The 15777-nt window shown below is 43.5% G+C and overlaps 4 protein-coding genes across 5 annotated transcripts in view; 2 read left to right on the top strand and 2 right to left on the bottom strand.

Moving 5' to 3' along the window:
• Positions 1-15777, top strand: part of LOC126556713 (mucin-5AC) — a 469299-nt gene that overhangs the window by 136207 nt on the left and 317315 nt on the right. The gene's annotated exons all lie outside the window — the stretch shown is intronic.
• LOC126559387 (histone H3.3A) overlaps positions 1-15777 on the bottom strand; it is a 244656-nt gene that overhangs the window by 121115 nt on the left and 107764 nt on the right. The gene's annotated exons all lie outside the window — the stretch shown is intronic.
• LOC126556958 (hemicentin-1) overlaps positions 1-15777 on the bottom strand; it is a 186995-nt gene that overhangs the window by 81551 nt on the left and 89667 nt on the right. The gene's annotated exons all lie outside the window — the stretch shown is intronic.
• The window catches only part of LOC126557535 (uncharacterized), a 272688-nt gene that overhangs the window by 203287 nt on the left and 53624 nt on the right, over positions 1-15777 (top strand). The gene's annotated exons all lie outside the window — the stretch shown is intronic.

The raw sequence follows: 15777 nt of genomic DNA, 5'->3' as shown, positions 1-15777 counted from the left end.
TCGTCGGTATCCTGGCGCGTGTGTTATTTATGGTTGTTTTGCATGATATCTGTCGCTTTTATTGCCGCCATAAATATGATAAAATATTTTTCTTTCTCTCATACATTCTGCACACCCCGTGTTCGACTTACTCGGTGGGGCTTCCGAAACCTCAGCAAGGCAAACCGAAAGGATTACACGAGTCCGAGCTCCACACGCGTTCCTTTAGTCCTTTTTTTATTGGGGCTTTTCTTGGGGTGTTCCGCCAGCCCGTGTGACCGAACCGTTCGCTATCCGTTTTGGGTGTCTTCGGGGTTTCGTGCGCGTACAAGACCCAAGAAAAGACCCATAACCCGCACGTGCCTAGTGTTCGTTAGTGTTTGCAGCCAACGGACACAAAGCATTGCGGGTGGAATTTAAACAGAGTAATTTGAGGTTTTGATTTTTGTGGGAAGCATTTTTTCGGGTATTACGATGCTGAGACTTCTTGGAAAAAGGAGCACAAGTCTCGACAAGATATTCTGAGAGGATGATAACTGGGATCTGCTCTAGGAGCAGATCGAACTGGAATGACATTGCAAAATAATCAAATATCTAAGCCCTTTTGGTTTCTGGGAAGTTATGTGGATGGTATATTAATTGTAGCTAGAGAATTTGCAATTGCAATGCTGGAATATTTCATAGTATTCAATGTAAAAGTTATAGACGGACTTGAATGTTATTTAATTGTAGAATATTTGCTTCATTTTTATATCCTACTAGGTACTACTAACCCTTTAATGGGAAGTTTAATTAGAAGTGTGTATACCCGATCAGTTCTTACTACTGCAAAATGGGATTTGGCATTAGTCCAGACGCGTCGAAGATTATCTCCCCTACTAATGCGGTGTTTGGTTATATAGTTTTATGATTTCTTAATGATTTTAGACTATTGCAAACCAACATGATTTAAAGTTTGATTTCCTTAAAATTAATTTTGTTTTAACACTCCAATTCTTGGTCTTCCAATGGCTCAAATCTTTTGATTCGCTAATTACTTCCTCGATTACTGCTTTGCCTCGATTAGTAGATTGTAAATAGACGGTACAACTCCACATAAAATAAAAGTCAAAGGAACGTATGCCACCTCCTTAATTTGTCTTCTTCCATCGTCAGAGGACATATGCTCCAATCTTCGCTCCCTCCTGGCAAACTACATACATCGGCATGTCAGGCATCGAAACCGCATAAACGTCGCCATCATCATTGCCAACGCTGAAGGTGCCGTCAGTGCGATTTAGCGCGTTTGCCTTCGTTCGCCAACCCTAATCGAACCGTACCACCGTTTCGAAAGCCAAGCCGTCAATCTGCATTCTGCTCACGGCTAAGTTAACGATCATGGATGCAGGCTGCTGTTGGAACTGTGTGTCTGTGGGTATGAGTGTGGGGATGGTTTTCGTTGTCGTTTCTTTCCATCTGCTGTACTGTGCTTGTGGGATCGGAAAATTTTCTTTTCCCGTGCGCCCTGTAGACCCAACGAGAAGCCAGGAACGCAACCTTTTTTTGACTTTTTCTTATGGCTACCATCCTACGGAAGGTTTTTCCACCTCCATTTTGCTGTTTTCGTTGTAGCCACACATTCGATGTCAGCCAGGCTGACGGTAAACTGCGGATGATCGTGTCAGCTTTTCCCGAGGTGACAGTTGCTCTATGGGTTTCCTTTTTTTCTGCTCTGTCTTCCTCTCTTTCTTTCTCCCTCCAGCACTCTGACGCCCACTAACATTAGGTGAAGTTCAGGTTGAGTGGTACTCGGTAGAAAGTCACTTTCTTGTCAAATACTCTGTCACACCATCGGAAATGTATGCTTCGATTCGAACAGACAACACACTTGCGCTCGTCAAACCGGAAACGGAACACGTTTTTCATGTTTCTCGCCGTGAAGAAAGCTTTTGTTTGAAGCACTTCCACTTCCGCACAGGATGTAACCGATTGCGGCAGGTGACTAACGGGACTTGGTCACCTGCGGGAGCGTTGTCAACTTTATCATTAGCAAGTTTTCAGACCGGTAGTTGGTCGGATTTGTGTGGGGAGGATTTGTGAGTACACCAAACGCCTGTGTGTCCTTTCTAGAAGGTGCGTTTCGTTTGCGTATCTTGGGAGCTGCTTTCCACATCCACAAGGTGTATGTAGGTCTCTCGAGAGAAACCCTTTAAAACAGTCACCTTGATGTGGAGTAGATGAGGAGCATAAAAGGTTCCCCTTCGTACACCGCAACACACGAAGCTGTTTGAGTTGGATAAATGTACGGTGACATACGGCGTATCCCAGTGGCTGATCCTTCAGCTTCAAGTGTATCGAATGTCCAGGGAAAAGCCAAACCCTTGCATACGTGAGCGACTGGATTAGTGAAGCGTATCGTTGTTTACTTTGCGCCGTATCCTTCCTTGCAGGCAGGCGCAATAAATCCCTCTTCGTACCGGTATCGATCGATTTATTGCCCATTGCATCGGGATGCACGTCTCGGCGTGATTGTACAGTAACGAAACGCCTCACAAGACGTTGTCACTTGTAAAGTGGGTGGAAAATTGCCTTGCCGCAGTACGGCATTCAGGAAGGATGCACGCAAAAGAGTTATGGGCACCAATAACGATTGCCCGGCTAGTTGTGGCTCCAGCCGTGCGGGAAGAGTGGCAAGATTAATTTCAATTTTCCACAACACGATTCTCAACGACTCGTGACATGATGCGCTTCTCGGTGTCATCATCATTATCTTCGCTTGCTGGTTCTTCGCCCCGAACGGTGGAGGATTTTCAACGAGCCACCGAATGCACTGCAAAAGATGCTGCTCCTTTCGCTGCTTTGCGATGTGTTTGGGGTTTACCTTGCGTGACGCTATTTATCTTTCGAACGGTCCTGTTCCAACCATGGGATGCTTTTAAACTGAAAGCGCTTAAAAACGAGCATCCGGTTTCCTTGCCGAAGGAGAAAAGCACAACAATGAAGAAAAGAATGGAAAGAATGATGAATGAATAAATCGAAAACAATGTTCGCATTACCCACAAAAGCATTTAAACCTAGCTGCAGCTTCACGAGGCTGCTAAGTAAAACATTTTTTGCCTCTCGTTTTACGCAAGCTCGATGAAATTCAACACAAGAAACGGATTTTGGACATCGGAGGTATTGGTTGACTAAATGTCCATTAGATGATTTGATTACGGATCATTTGAGACGACCTTAAAGTTGATCAGCTTGAATGGTGGATTGAGATTTTAGACGGAGTAAAGAAAATTAGCGTTGGTTTTGTTGGATGGTTGATGCAAAAGTTCAGCCAAAAGCGAATCGCACGAAACTCAACACCGATATTAAATGAAACGGATGATCAGACGTGTTTGTTAGACGTAGAACTTTTAGCAGCAAAGTTTTGTAAGCAAAAAAACTTGAATTCAAGGATATTTTGCGAAACTTGTTGAAAAAAAAAGATGTTTTTATGCAATTTGGTCATAATGATAATAATTTTCGTCAAAATTTGCAAACGGGAATGAATTATTGAATTTACTTAATTTCTTAGATTGAACCCCAGTTTAGCAATATTCAAAAATAACGGACGATCGCAATAGTATTGCATACATTACAGGAAAGAAAGTTGTATTTCGGTGAATGTATTTGATTCCCAAATGTCTCACGCTAAACGAAATGAATATGAAATCTATTCGTTCCTAGTATTACTCACAATCAAATGAATTTTGAGCACTCTGATTTTGCCACACTCGATTAAAGCCTACTGTCAACCTCATCAACAACGTGTTCGAGGTGCGATTGACGTCTAAACCATCAACACCTTATAAGAGTGCCGTTCGAAACGCCAGTTTCTACCTGTGTCCCGCCCATAACAACCACCGGGTGGATGATGTCGGCTGGAAACAACTCATGGGGGCCTCGGCCAACCATTCCAGCCACTGCCACTGTCACCATCAGTGATGTTCGTTGTGATGTGGTTTAGCGATCCACCTTCTCTGTCAACTCGCATGTTCGTTCAAGCAGCCGACACCATCGGCAACCATCGTTTCGGGGTGTACGGGTGTGAAATAGGAAAAGTTTTTCTACGGGCAAAAACTTTCCGCAACGCCGTAGTAGGGTGCCGATGTTAACGAAGACGCATCTTGGATTCACTCCCCGGATATGGTGTACGCTTCGGTGCTTCCATTGGAGTGACTGAGATTTCTAATAGTACGGTTGACTTCCCCGTTTTGGTATTTTCGTATCCTATGGTGTGCGTCCTTTGAGGGACATGCTCTCCGGCTCTTAGCAGCGTGCACATGTCAACGTGGCCCAGCAGTCCTGCCGCGTGGTGGGATGTTGGAGATGGGCTTCAAAAGACAGCAGACAGGGGAAACAAACTTGAAACGTATAGAGTCTCGAACTATTCTCTTCAACAGTACTCCTCCTAGGCTATCGGTGAAACCTTTCATGAAAAAAACGTTGAGAGATTTCCAGCAGAACATTTCCAAACCATAAATGGAAAGTAGATCTAAGAACGAAGCAAAAGAGAAAAAGGAGGGAACTCTTGTCCAACAACAAATGTGAAAGAAAAATACCAACGATTGACGTGAGTAAAGAAAAAATCTCCCGCTTTTTTCCTGCAGCAGAGCTGGAACTATGAAGGTTTGCTAAGTTTCCGGTTCGTTGCACGCTAGTACTATGGAGCTTGTGTACTTCAGGCGGAGCCTGATGTGGGTACGAAAGTGAACGCAACAACAACAAAAAAAAAAGTCAAACCGAAAAAATGACCTAAAACACCTCGCTATGATACTCGAATGATACGGAACGAAATTAGATTAGAAGTGAAATAGGTCTCGAGCTCGAAACGGATGCCCGGCCAAATCTAGCGAACTGGAGAGACCATATGATGTTTGATTCAGTTTGCCCAAAGCTTAAAGTACGCCTAGTCTGTTCGCCTAGTCAGAAGTTTAGAAGCGATGAACACGAATCAAGTTGCTGGCTCCTCGACCTCGGTGCCGCTCGTGTGGTGACGAGAAAAGGGGCCAAAACAGTCTAAAGAAGGGATCGAATCCCGCGTTCTTTTTGTGCTCTCGCTGCTAAAAGCTAGCCACGTAATGGTTTCCGATGGATCGACTTTTCTTTCCTGTGTGATGTGTGACCACTGTCAACTTGCATAAGTGGATGATTCCATGACTTTTACTTCGGTGCCATCACTTGGGAAGGGCTGTTTTTCTTGTTAACTTTAAAAGGAAACATAGGAAATCAAGAAACTTTTAAGTTCTTATTCTGTAAGAACGGTCTAGTCGTAATGCTTAAAAAAGATGCCTCGTTTTGTGAAATAAAATCAATTCTAGTAGTAGCGGCAGCAGCAGCAAAGCAAGACACTTATCGTGCTCAGAAAACTAAAGTGGAAAAGGTTTGTTTGAGTTTCATCATCATTATGAAAATGTTAACAGACGTCCGGTGACGGTGAAACCCGAGGGCTGTTACCGATGGTATCAAATAGAAATTAAATTCTGACCAGCGTGATATCTTGATACACGCAGCGCAGATGAAGACAGCTGTATCGTTGTGTTTAGATGTGAACCATCTTGCTGTGTCTCCCGGAAGGTGTTACGATTGGCAGTGGCTCAAAAGCATCAGAAGCTACATCGAAAAGTTAGAAGATAGATTAGATCCTGAGAAACTGTAGGAATCTCGTCTTTCCCTGCTGGGAAAAGGGCTTTTGAGCTACGGTAGCAACAGTTTAAGTGAGGGAACGAACGGTGAATAACTTCATCCCAAAAATTGGATTGAATTTCTAACCGTACAAGCAGGGGTTTGAATTGGATTGGATCAGGGAAGTAAAAAAAAAAACAAACATCTCGTAAAGAACCAATCCCTTAGGTTCTAATGTGTCGTTCTGTTCGTGCTGATGTTCGTTTCGCTCAAGCCGTCTAATCGAGATCGGCCGGATATTAGTTGGGATCCGGTTTGGAGAGCAATCGCGTCACCGTCCGGCTGAAATCGGTTTTAAAACTTTGATAGACGCACGGAGTTGAGCAGGGCAAGATTGGTCGACGGTTGATTCAAAATTAACACGCTCACTTCACCGACGGTCATTCGTTTGGCTGCGGTGGCTGGACCTGCTGTGGCTTTTCTGAGTGGACACTATCGGATGACATTGCATGGAACTGACAAAATCAATTAACCTACCCTGCTTGCCATTGTTGCGTTGCTTCGTCCAACAATTTCGGCCAGCTTGGCCAGCTAGGTGGCCTTGGCGTAGTGGCACAAATTTACCACTAATTGAACAAACTGTATCCGGTTACCGGGGAGTGCCAACGGTACGTACCCACACGAGTTCGGGCGCCATTTTCCGTTGCATTGCTCATTATGTCGCCAGTGTTGTCCCTCTGAGTGACCAGCCGGACGGACGGCAAGTGGATGCAACCGTAATCAAATTCATGTTTGCGGTTGCATCGGTATCGGGAGGGAGAGAGAGCTTGGCAGTTTCGTGGCGGCTCGCGAAAGGGGACAGAGATCTTTGGATGCCGTTCAGTCTTGGTGCTCGCTGCAGTTCGATGGCAAGCGGTTCGACAGCAATCGATTCAGAGCGATTGTGACATGCTGGAAAATGAAGCAGACTACGTTGGGACCGATTGATGGTTCGGTGGTCTATTTTCCGATTGGATGGACGGGCGGACGGAGCAACGCACATACTTGTTTCAGTGCACGGAATGCACTAGCCGGTATAATTTAGCTGATGTTCATATCCTTAACTGTAGGTCGTTAGGTAATGCTGGACGTAAGATGAAACTAGGCCGGGAAGCAGGCTCGAAGCTAATTAAATACCATAGTGAAGAAACGATCTGGGTGGTTGGAATTCGTATGTTAGATCTCAATTCGGTCGTTCGATGAATGTATTTAATGAACGGAAAATGTAACTATCTTATTGGTTGTTACATCGATAAATTATTCAATATTCTAAACTGCTTTTAAACACGTACATTCAAAGGTGTACCAGTGTTTTTTGGATGATGGATGATTGGGTGTGGATGTTCAATTAAATGAAATATATTCGTTTGCTCAGTTAGCATTTTGTTGTTCCATTCTCGTCTCTCAAAACTTCGTCCTTCACTCTACTATATCCGCTGCTCTACTATATAGACTGCTAGTTTTATTGGTTCGGGATAGCCGGCATCGCTGGCATTTTCCATTCTGCAGCGTACCTGTGTAATTCGCCCGGGTAACGCTGCACCTATTATTGAGCTCAATTAATAACAGCTAGTTATCACAAGGGAGAGTAAGGATGTCCGCTGTATACAAGATGTAGAGTAGATGGAGCAAAAGTCTTCCCTAGGGGAAGGCTGCTGGATCATAGGTCTGACAAAGCAGAATGCAATACCACCCTGAACATACTTTTGTTTTAGGTCATTTGAATGATGTTAAATTGGTAAATTGTAACCTAAAAATTTATGCAATTATCCAGCATGCAACATATCATCAATGCTTTTTCAAGCGTCCTATTGCAACTCGGGTGTAGGTAGGGATCGGTTTCTGCAGTTCAATTTCTGAAGTGGCGACACCAACTCCATTGCTGCTCGATCGCTTCGCGGCACAGGTGAGAATTTCTTGTGTGTGCGTTAATAGACAATATTGTATTAAATTGAGACAGCCAAAAAGAGGTCTGTGCGTTGAACTGCACCCATACAGCGTTGATAATTGTCTTATCTTATTGTGTGGTTTTCTGAATAAATCCACTGAGGCGTCAAACCCACTACGAGTTAAATAAGATCGACCAAGAAGCATGGCTTGCTACCAAGCGCACAGAGCGGATTTAAGAGGTACCGACGGTGGTACATTTTTGCACAAGTACTTAAAACATTAAAATATTCACCGAAAGCCCATTTTTTCAGTCGTGTTGGAGAGAAACAGTGTGAATAATGCAAAGTAAAGAGCAGTTCTTTGACTTTCAAAAACTATCTTATCGCTCGCGACGTGTTTCATTTGCAAACCGCCGGTATGTGGAAACGGTTGGTTTGGTTTTTGTACCTTTTTTTTTTTTGGTTTGGCACCAGGCAGAGCATTCAGCATCGACCGACACCAACCCTGCAAAACCACCGTATCGTATCCGTAAATGAAAAGGCAAAAGCCATCTGCATAGACGAAACGGCGGAAGAGTTATGAAATATGCTCCAGTGTCCCGTGGGCACTCCCAGAGGGATCGTTGCGCTACGAAACGCCCGGCACGGTCCATCCAAGGGCGTTCGTTTCATCTTTTGCTACAAACACGATACGATACAGCAAACGAATGGCAACCGGAGGAACCACTTCCAACGCATAAATTAATGTAAAATGTATGTACGGTTTCCGAGCATCCTTTCCCTCGGTTTGCACATTAGGTTCCGGGAGCCGAGCCACCAGCGTGCCAGTGAGAGTGATGATATGATTTTTGCTCCGTGCTTCACACCTAGCCCGCTTGGCGGGGGGGAAGCGGAGTGCGAAAGGGGAAAACCGGGTGAACCGAGAAGGACATGGAGACAGAACAGAAGCAGTGGGCCACCACCCCGCTGGGAACACAGCCGCCCCTGTTTTAAGGGACTTCCGTGCGGTTTTGCAAACCGAATGAGAAGTTTCGCTTTTAAGAGTTAATGTAAATTAGTAACAGTAACATCATCATCGTCAGCACGGGCCAGCATCCGTAGCTTGGCTTAATGACAGCTGGGACAACACTGACAACGATTTGGAATCCTTTTACCGTACGGCGAACCGACACGACATACGCCAGAGCACAGCTCCTCATGCACGAGTGTAGCATTGCTACAATGAATCATTCGGACCGAATTTGTACTACAGAGTGTAGCTTATTACACCCATAAAGCATGTCATTTCATCGAGCCTTCGATGGTAGTAGGAAATGGTCCTTTATGTTTAAGAGGGCGTAGAAGTTAAGGCTAGTTGGTTGTGTTAGTAAGTGGATTTTTATAGTGATTGTCTTGGAACGCTCTAAAAAAATTGAAATGATGTGAAGTTAATTTTTAATCATAATATTTTTTGGGTAAAGTGATTGGAGGTAATAAAGGTCAGACTAGTAGAGTAATTGTTTAGTGAATTAAAAGTTTAACTGTCCCAGGAAGGCTCGAATATATGTTGCCTTTGTTGTATCCCACAAAAACAAATGATGTCCATCAATGAAGTATTAAATATTCGTAATCAGGCAAGTGAAATACTTTGAAAGAATGCAACTTATTATCAAGAAGCATGATCAATTGGGATTATCAAAAAGCGTGATGGAGGCGCGTTACAAGTATATACACCGAGCCAAATAAGAACAAAATGACCATGCTTTCTTATCATTCCTCACAACATGAGATGCTGCACTCGAGCTAATTACATAAAACGAGCGAAAAATAAAGGTTTCGCTTGTTTTCATGGCTACAACTTTACATCCGGTCGGAATACACACCAAAACTTCAAAACCGAACACAAAAAAGGCCCCATTTCGCACTCTTTTGCTATCCTTCGAAACGAATATGAATCGTTCATAAAAAATTAAACAAAATTGTTCAAAAATGTGTAAAGTAAATTGTAATAAATTTTTAAACTTAAAAAAGAACAATCGATACCACGACATTGACCACATTTTCTGGTCATGTGTGGAGTTTCATGCGGCTAGACCCGGACTTTTAGCAGCCGGACTTTTAGCGCATCAGAAAGATCCTCGGCGGTGCCGATGCGCGATATCCTGGGATAGAAGGACTTCGCCAAAAAGATGGGAATCATCCTTTGATCCCTTCCCGTAGATTGTACGAACTATAGTCCTATTGGCGGATTCTAGTTTGTTATATTTGATTTGTTTTTTGTTCTTTGTTTGTTACACGTTCGCAACGGTGGCGTCTACATGCGCCGGTCGCTATTTCGGCCCCAGAATCGATAAAAGTTGGTTTAGGAGATCTAAGGTCGTAACTGGCGATCTTTTCGTTGGTGGAATGTCTGGATTCGATTCTGCAGTAACATTACAAGAATATTGTGGCTATAGGCTCCATGCGTTTTCCAGGCGTCAGGGTCGCCATCGACAACATGAGATCACCGAACCAATTGAATTAAGTTTGGAAGACGTGTAGCTATGACTGGTGGCTTTACTGTTGGCGGAATGCGTGGGTTGGATGCTACTGTAGCTTCGCAAAATTGTAGTGGCTTTCGGATTCGTGCGTTCTGCCGCTGGTGGGGCCGCCATCCATAACATCTAAATGCTTGCAACGATATGGTGTGCCGAATACCAGAGAGTTTCCACATCAAAGGGGGTTTTTTTGGGAGCCAATTGTTAGTTAGTTGTTAGACGATGCTCCAAAGAGGCGCCAACCCCTTAGCAGACGTAGAAAGGACAACTTTAGAACCATACCTGGCAGCAACAACATCCACAACCGAGCTCATCCGGGATAAGGTGCACTTGAATTGAGAAGGAAATGTCTACTCTCAAAATAGGATTTATGTTTAATAAATTGTTAAGCTAGATAAAAGACCAGATTTTAAAGAATACGGCCTGGCTGTCATTACGAAATAAAAAAATATATAAAAAAAAGAACAATCGGTTCATGAAACTTCGATTATGTTGTTAAAAACATGATGATGCTATTCTTCTTTCACGCAGTGTATTTTGCCAAGAAGAGTTTAGTAGGAACTCGCCTATTGACAAAGTCTTTGAAACAGCCTGACACCTAAGGCTTTAGTAAGGCTAATGTGTATTGGAAAAACCTTTAGTAGTTAATCAATACGTGGAAGTCATTAGAGCGTATCGTGACCTACGTATCGTCGTGTTGAAATACATAAGTTGAGCCAACGGTTGGTTGCTCGTAAAGGTCAACAAGTTTGACATCCTTTTACCAATTCATATCAAATATGAATAACACGTAACACAAGACTGCTACAAAAAGAATTGCCGGTACTACTTTAGTATAATTGAAATAATTAGTTCGAGTGTACTTTTGTGTGACATTTCGATGTGTAATTCGTCATCTGGGTTCAAGCTAGCGATCTAATTGGTATAACCTAAGCTAGGCAGCATGTTAACCATCCTTCGGATAAGGGAATTCCTCATTAAGAGATAGGTTTTCCACAATTTTATGGTACAGCTATGTGCACTTCAAGCCTTATGCTGAGGGTCGTCATTTTCAGCCATACCAAGAACAAATTCATTAGCATATTTAGCACAAGGCGGAACACGCATCAAAAACTAAACACAAAAAGGTGCTGTCACAGGCAAAAAAAAAAACAAAGACGCAAAATAGCGTTACAAACTGTACCACCATCATATTGTGACCGGCTAACCGTTCCCTAATGGTTGTCAAGAAAATGGAACATTCTGGTCGTGTACCTTCGTGGTGGTGCACTCGTTTTAAGTAGTTGTGTTTGCAAATGGTTCCCTTTTTTGTTGTTGATTGCAGCATTTTGCCTTCCAACGGCTTTGGTACACAAACTCGTTTGCCCTCCCCCCCCCGGCAAAAACACAAACACAAACGGTAGCCGAAAACAACTTTACTACCGAAAGAATTCCCCGATGCGACAATTTGTGTGCGAAAAACATTTTTCCCCACTCGCAATGCTAGCAACGGCATTGCGTCCTTGGGTGTTTGCATTAGAGCTTCAGCGCGCAACGGAGCAGCGAATTGAAAACAAAAACAACATTTTACAACAGCAGGTTTCACGAAGGCTAGCAGCAGCAGCAATAACAAGAACAACAGTATGGAACTTCAAACTCATGGTCCTTATCACCCTCGTTACGTGCAACGGTACCACCAGCGGTACAGCGGGTCCAGCTCGGTCCCAGGTACAAATCATTTTTAAATAAACCATTTAGAAGCTGTAACGCTATCTTAATTTCCCCAGATGCAAATGATTTGCCCGTAAAATGTGTCTTTGCAAAGGTGGTATGAGCGTAACGCACGTACATGCTGGGAATAAACAAAAAATGTAAAAAGAAAACCCGACGAAAGCAGCAACAAAAATGCATAAACACATTCGCCATGGAGCATGCAAACCTCGTATGGTTAATTTTTTTCTTCCGGTTCTTTTGCTCCCATCCGTAATGCCGATGCCAAAATGCGTCCTGTACGGAAAGAGCGAAAGAGGAGTAAAAGAGGTTTCGCCGGAAGGATCTGGCATATTTAGAGGGTTGTGTGGCAAACGAGATGCGTCTGCCTGCGCCTTTCATCACTGCCATTGATGTGTGGTGGTGGTCGTGTTGGAGCGTTCGGTTCGCTGTTGGATTCGTAGGGCTTCAGGCTTCCTACACCGGAACACACTCATAATGAGTCTGGGATCGTATAAATCTAATGAAATCCGATTTAATTTTAATGAGTGCTAGCATGCGAGGTGCGAAAAGCGCCACAATTCGTGGGGGACTAGACTAGGGTCTAGAGCGACGCCCATTTTATCCTTTCCGTCTCGATCTTTGTGCATGAATGGGCTGGATGAGCCGTGTTGTTGTCGGTGTACGTGAGTTTGTGAACCTGTGATACGTATGACGTGATAATGAAATGATGGATCAACACCATGTATATGATGCGTATGTATGCGGCAATACGCGCAGGGAATACGATTCACGACACGGTAGAAAGGGAATACATAAATACGGCGTGCAACGGTGGTTGAGTAAATTTTAGGGGAAACTTTCACCTCCATTGGGATAATTTTAATCCCCTTTACGGTCATAACCGTGCGGAGTCTTATCGTGTTGGCACGTAATTTATCCGGCATATTCCGGTATGGAAATGTGTTTCATGTTAGTACTTTGGGGAGAAATTTTTGGACGATGGACTAAATTTGTATGGCAGCATAAATGACAAATTTATCGTGTACAGGAAGCAATTTATGTGTTTAAAAAAAAAAAACCCCGAAATTAAACAGCGGGATTAATTATACTGGAAAATGGTTCATTATGTGAATAGGTCATTGGACAAAGTGTAGGAATGGATGAGGGGATGAAGATGTCTCATGTTATATGTCATTTTTAAATGACAAGTCTCATATTGTAGCCTAAATGTTAAAAATTACAGTATTTATATTTTCACTTACACTTATCCAAAGCAAAATGAATGCATCACATCGTTTGGTTATATCTTCGGATTATTTTTATCCATTTACTTACATTCAGTTTAGAAAATTAATACAAACTTTTTTGAAACCTTTTGGAATAATTTGATGCAGAGTCACATTGAAGTTTGAAAATTAATAGAAAAATTGCACTTCGTGGGAAAACTCACTCGCTGCCTAATTAATGACATATTCTTAGAGCAGTTTTGAGTCAGTTGCGGTAGGATCCCGTGGGAAATGAAGTCTTGAAACAAAAATTCATTGAAGAAATGTATTTTTTCCACTCATTTAGCAGCAACACTGAAGTCTGTATAAAATAGAATTTGTTTGAGAGTTGGGAAAGTTTTTCTATCAAAGAAAAGATTCCTTTGCTGTGGATCTCAACGCAGTTCAACTGGGAAGGTATCTAAAGGTAAGCAATTATCTTTTTGGACCATTACGAGTCTTGCAAGGGCTCAACAAACATTTAGCAAAAAAATAATGTAGCGACTCATATTTCCAAAACAGACTATAGCTTTATTAACACACATAAACTTGATGATTTTCGATTGGTTAGTATGTTCTATGGATCGATATCCAATATAGGCAATCTTTCGTACGTATGAAAAAAATCTTTTTGTCTCCGTAAAATGAATTTTACTCCATTGCACAAGGAGCTTCATATATGTTTGCAAAAAAAGTTAACAGAAAATCCTCACCCTTTAGAAAACAAACATCGACGTTGCCACGGTGTATTTCTAGTTTCCATGTTCTAAAATAGAGCTAAAAGTTATCTGAAGTCCAATATACTTTTCCTATCAAACTTCTCCTTCAGAAAACTGTTGAACCGCCAATCAACACCGAAACTTCTATCTTGCTGGCGTTCATTAGAAGATAATCTAGCCAGAATAGATGGTAACACTATCTTCTCTATTTTCACCCGACTCAAGCAAGGAAACCGAGCGCTTTGGTTGGCTAGAGAATGGTTGTACCATGTGATTGTTTTCCCGAGAAAATGGTAAGATTGATTAAATGATTTTGTGCGATTTAAGATTCTCGGTACCCATTGAGAACCATGTCGAGGGGTGGAAGCTTTGGTGGCAACAAACAACGAATCAGCCAGCGTTATAGCTAACCACAAGAACAACGAAAATGTAACAAATAGAAACACACACACACAGGATTGCCTAGCAGCCGTGAGCCAACCATCAAGGTGGATGGATTCATTGTCATCGGGAACGCTTCTAAATAATTTTGCCACGATGAAACCGGGTGCCATTGATTAGGTTCCCGGAAACCTGTAACATAAGTGTATGGGAGGGAAAACTTTCGCCCACCAAAAACCACCATTCCCACTGTGGCACCTTTTCAGCCGGCTTTCGGTTGGGTTTTAGTTTGGTTAAGTTTGTGGTTTCGGTCGCCTTTTTATCGGATCCAACGTGGAGACAACGATGTTTTGCGCTGGGCTGGAAAAGTCATTTACCACAGAAAACGGGTCATGGTTTTTCGGTGTAACAGTTCGATCCGAGCCCCCCTAGCGTTGGTTTCCTGGTATTGGGGATGGAGCTTTCCGACCTGTAAACGACGCCATTTCAAGCCCCTTAAAAACAAGTCAACCGTTGCAGTTTTCACTATGTCCCGTTTTCAACCGGTACCGCTTCCTCCCGCGATCCTAACGTTCGGGTCCGATGGTGGCCTTTTTGTTTCTGGTCCCTCGACTGTTTACCCATTCGGAAAACCCTTTTAATTTATTCGATAGCAGCGTCGCTGGCCAGCTTGCGTCACTTTTATTCTCGCCCGTGGTGAGAGGGGGGGGGGGGGGTTTGCTGTCTCATTCGGGCACACAATTCCGACCTCACTACAACCTCTCCCTTACCCTCAACCTGCGCGCACTGTTCTGTCCTATTAAACGCAACCATTGAGCGTGTAGTGATCCGGGCAGTTAGCCCATCTCTACCTCAACTGATAGCGGACGTAAGATCCTACTCCCATCACTATCACAAAATCAACCCCATTCCTACTCCTATCACTACCACAAACAAACCACAAATAACGTGAGGCAATATAAGGAACCAGTAACGAAGCAAACAGGACACTCGATAACCGACAGCCGACCCGGTAACACTGAACAAATTGTAAAACGCGCGAAAGATCACAAAAATAAAGTGACGTACAACCCCAAACCTCGTCAATTGGTGACCCCGACGTGATCGCGTTTATATCCCACAGTGTGCACACCTACTATTACTGTGCTGTGCTTTTTCACGCAACGGCGTGCTCGCGTGTGTGTACCGCAACGTGTGCCATACTCTTACCGTGCGGTGCTCAGTTACGCATCGGCGTGATTACTTCAAGTTTCACAGAATTGCGTGTGCCGGTCTCAACGTGAACCTTCGAGAACGTTCTACAGTACGCCACGATCTGTGATTTCTGTTAAAGACACACACACACACAAACGTATGCAAGTGCCGTGCCGTGCTTGTACTTCGTACACTTAAGCAGCACAATCGAAGAATTATCCTGCATTGTCGTGCGGTTATCGTGTTTCTGCAACCGTTCCTGCATCCGCAACGTCCCCCGCGGAATACACTGCTTTCGTGCCTGTTCTGCACCATCACCGTGAAGGTATCCTGCTCTCCAGCATTACCCCGAAGCCGTATCGTGGAGATATCCCGCTTGCGCAGCCGGGCCGATCAAGCAGCTGTGCCGATCAAGCAGCCGAGCCGTGCGTGCCATCGCATATTCCGCAGCCGTCCAGTTCGTGCG

This window comes from Anopheles maculipalpis, chromosome 2RL (genome assembly GCF_943734695.1).
Source record: "Anopheles maculipalpis chromosome 2RL, idAnoMacuDA_375_x, whole genome shotgun sequence".
NCBI lineage: Eukaryota > Metazoa > Arthropoda > Insecta > Diptera > Culicidae > Anopheles > Anopheles maculipalpis.
The sequence above is the reverse complement of the archived record's forward strand: the minus strand, read 5'-3'. Positions and strand labels throughout refer to the sequence as shown.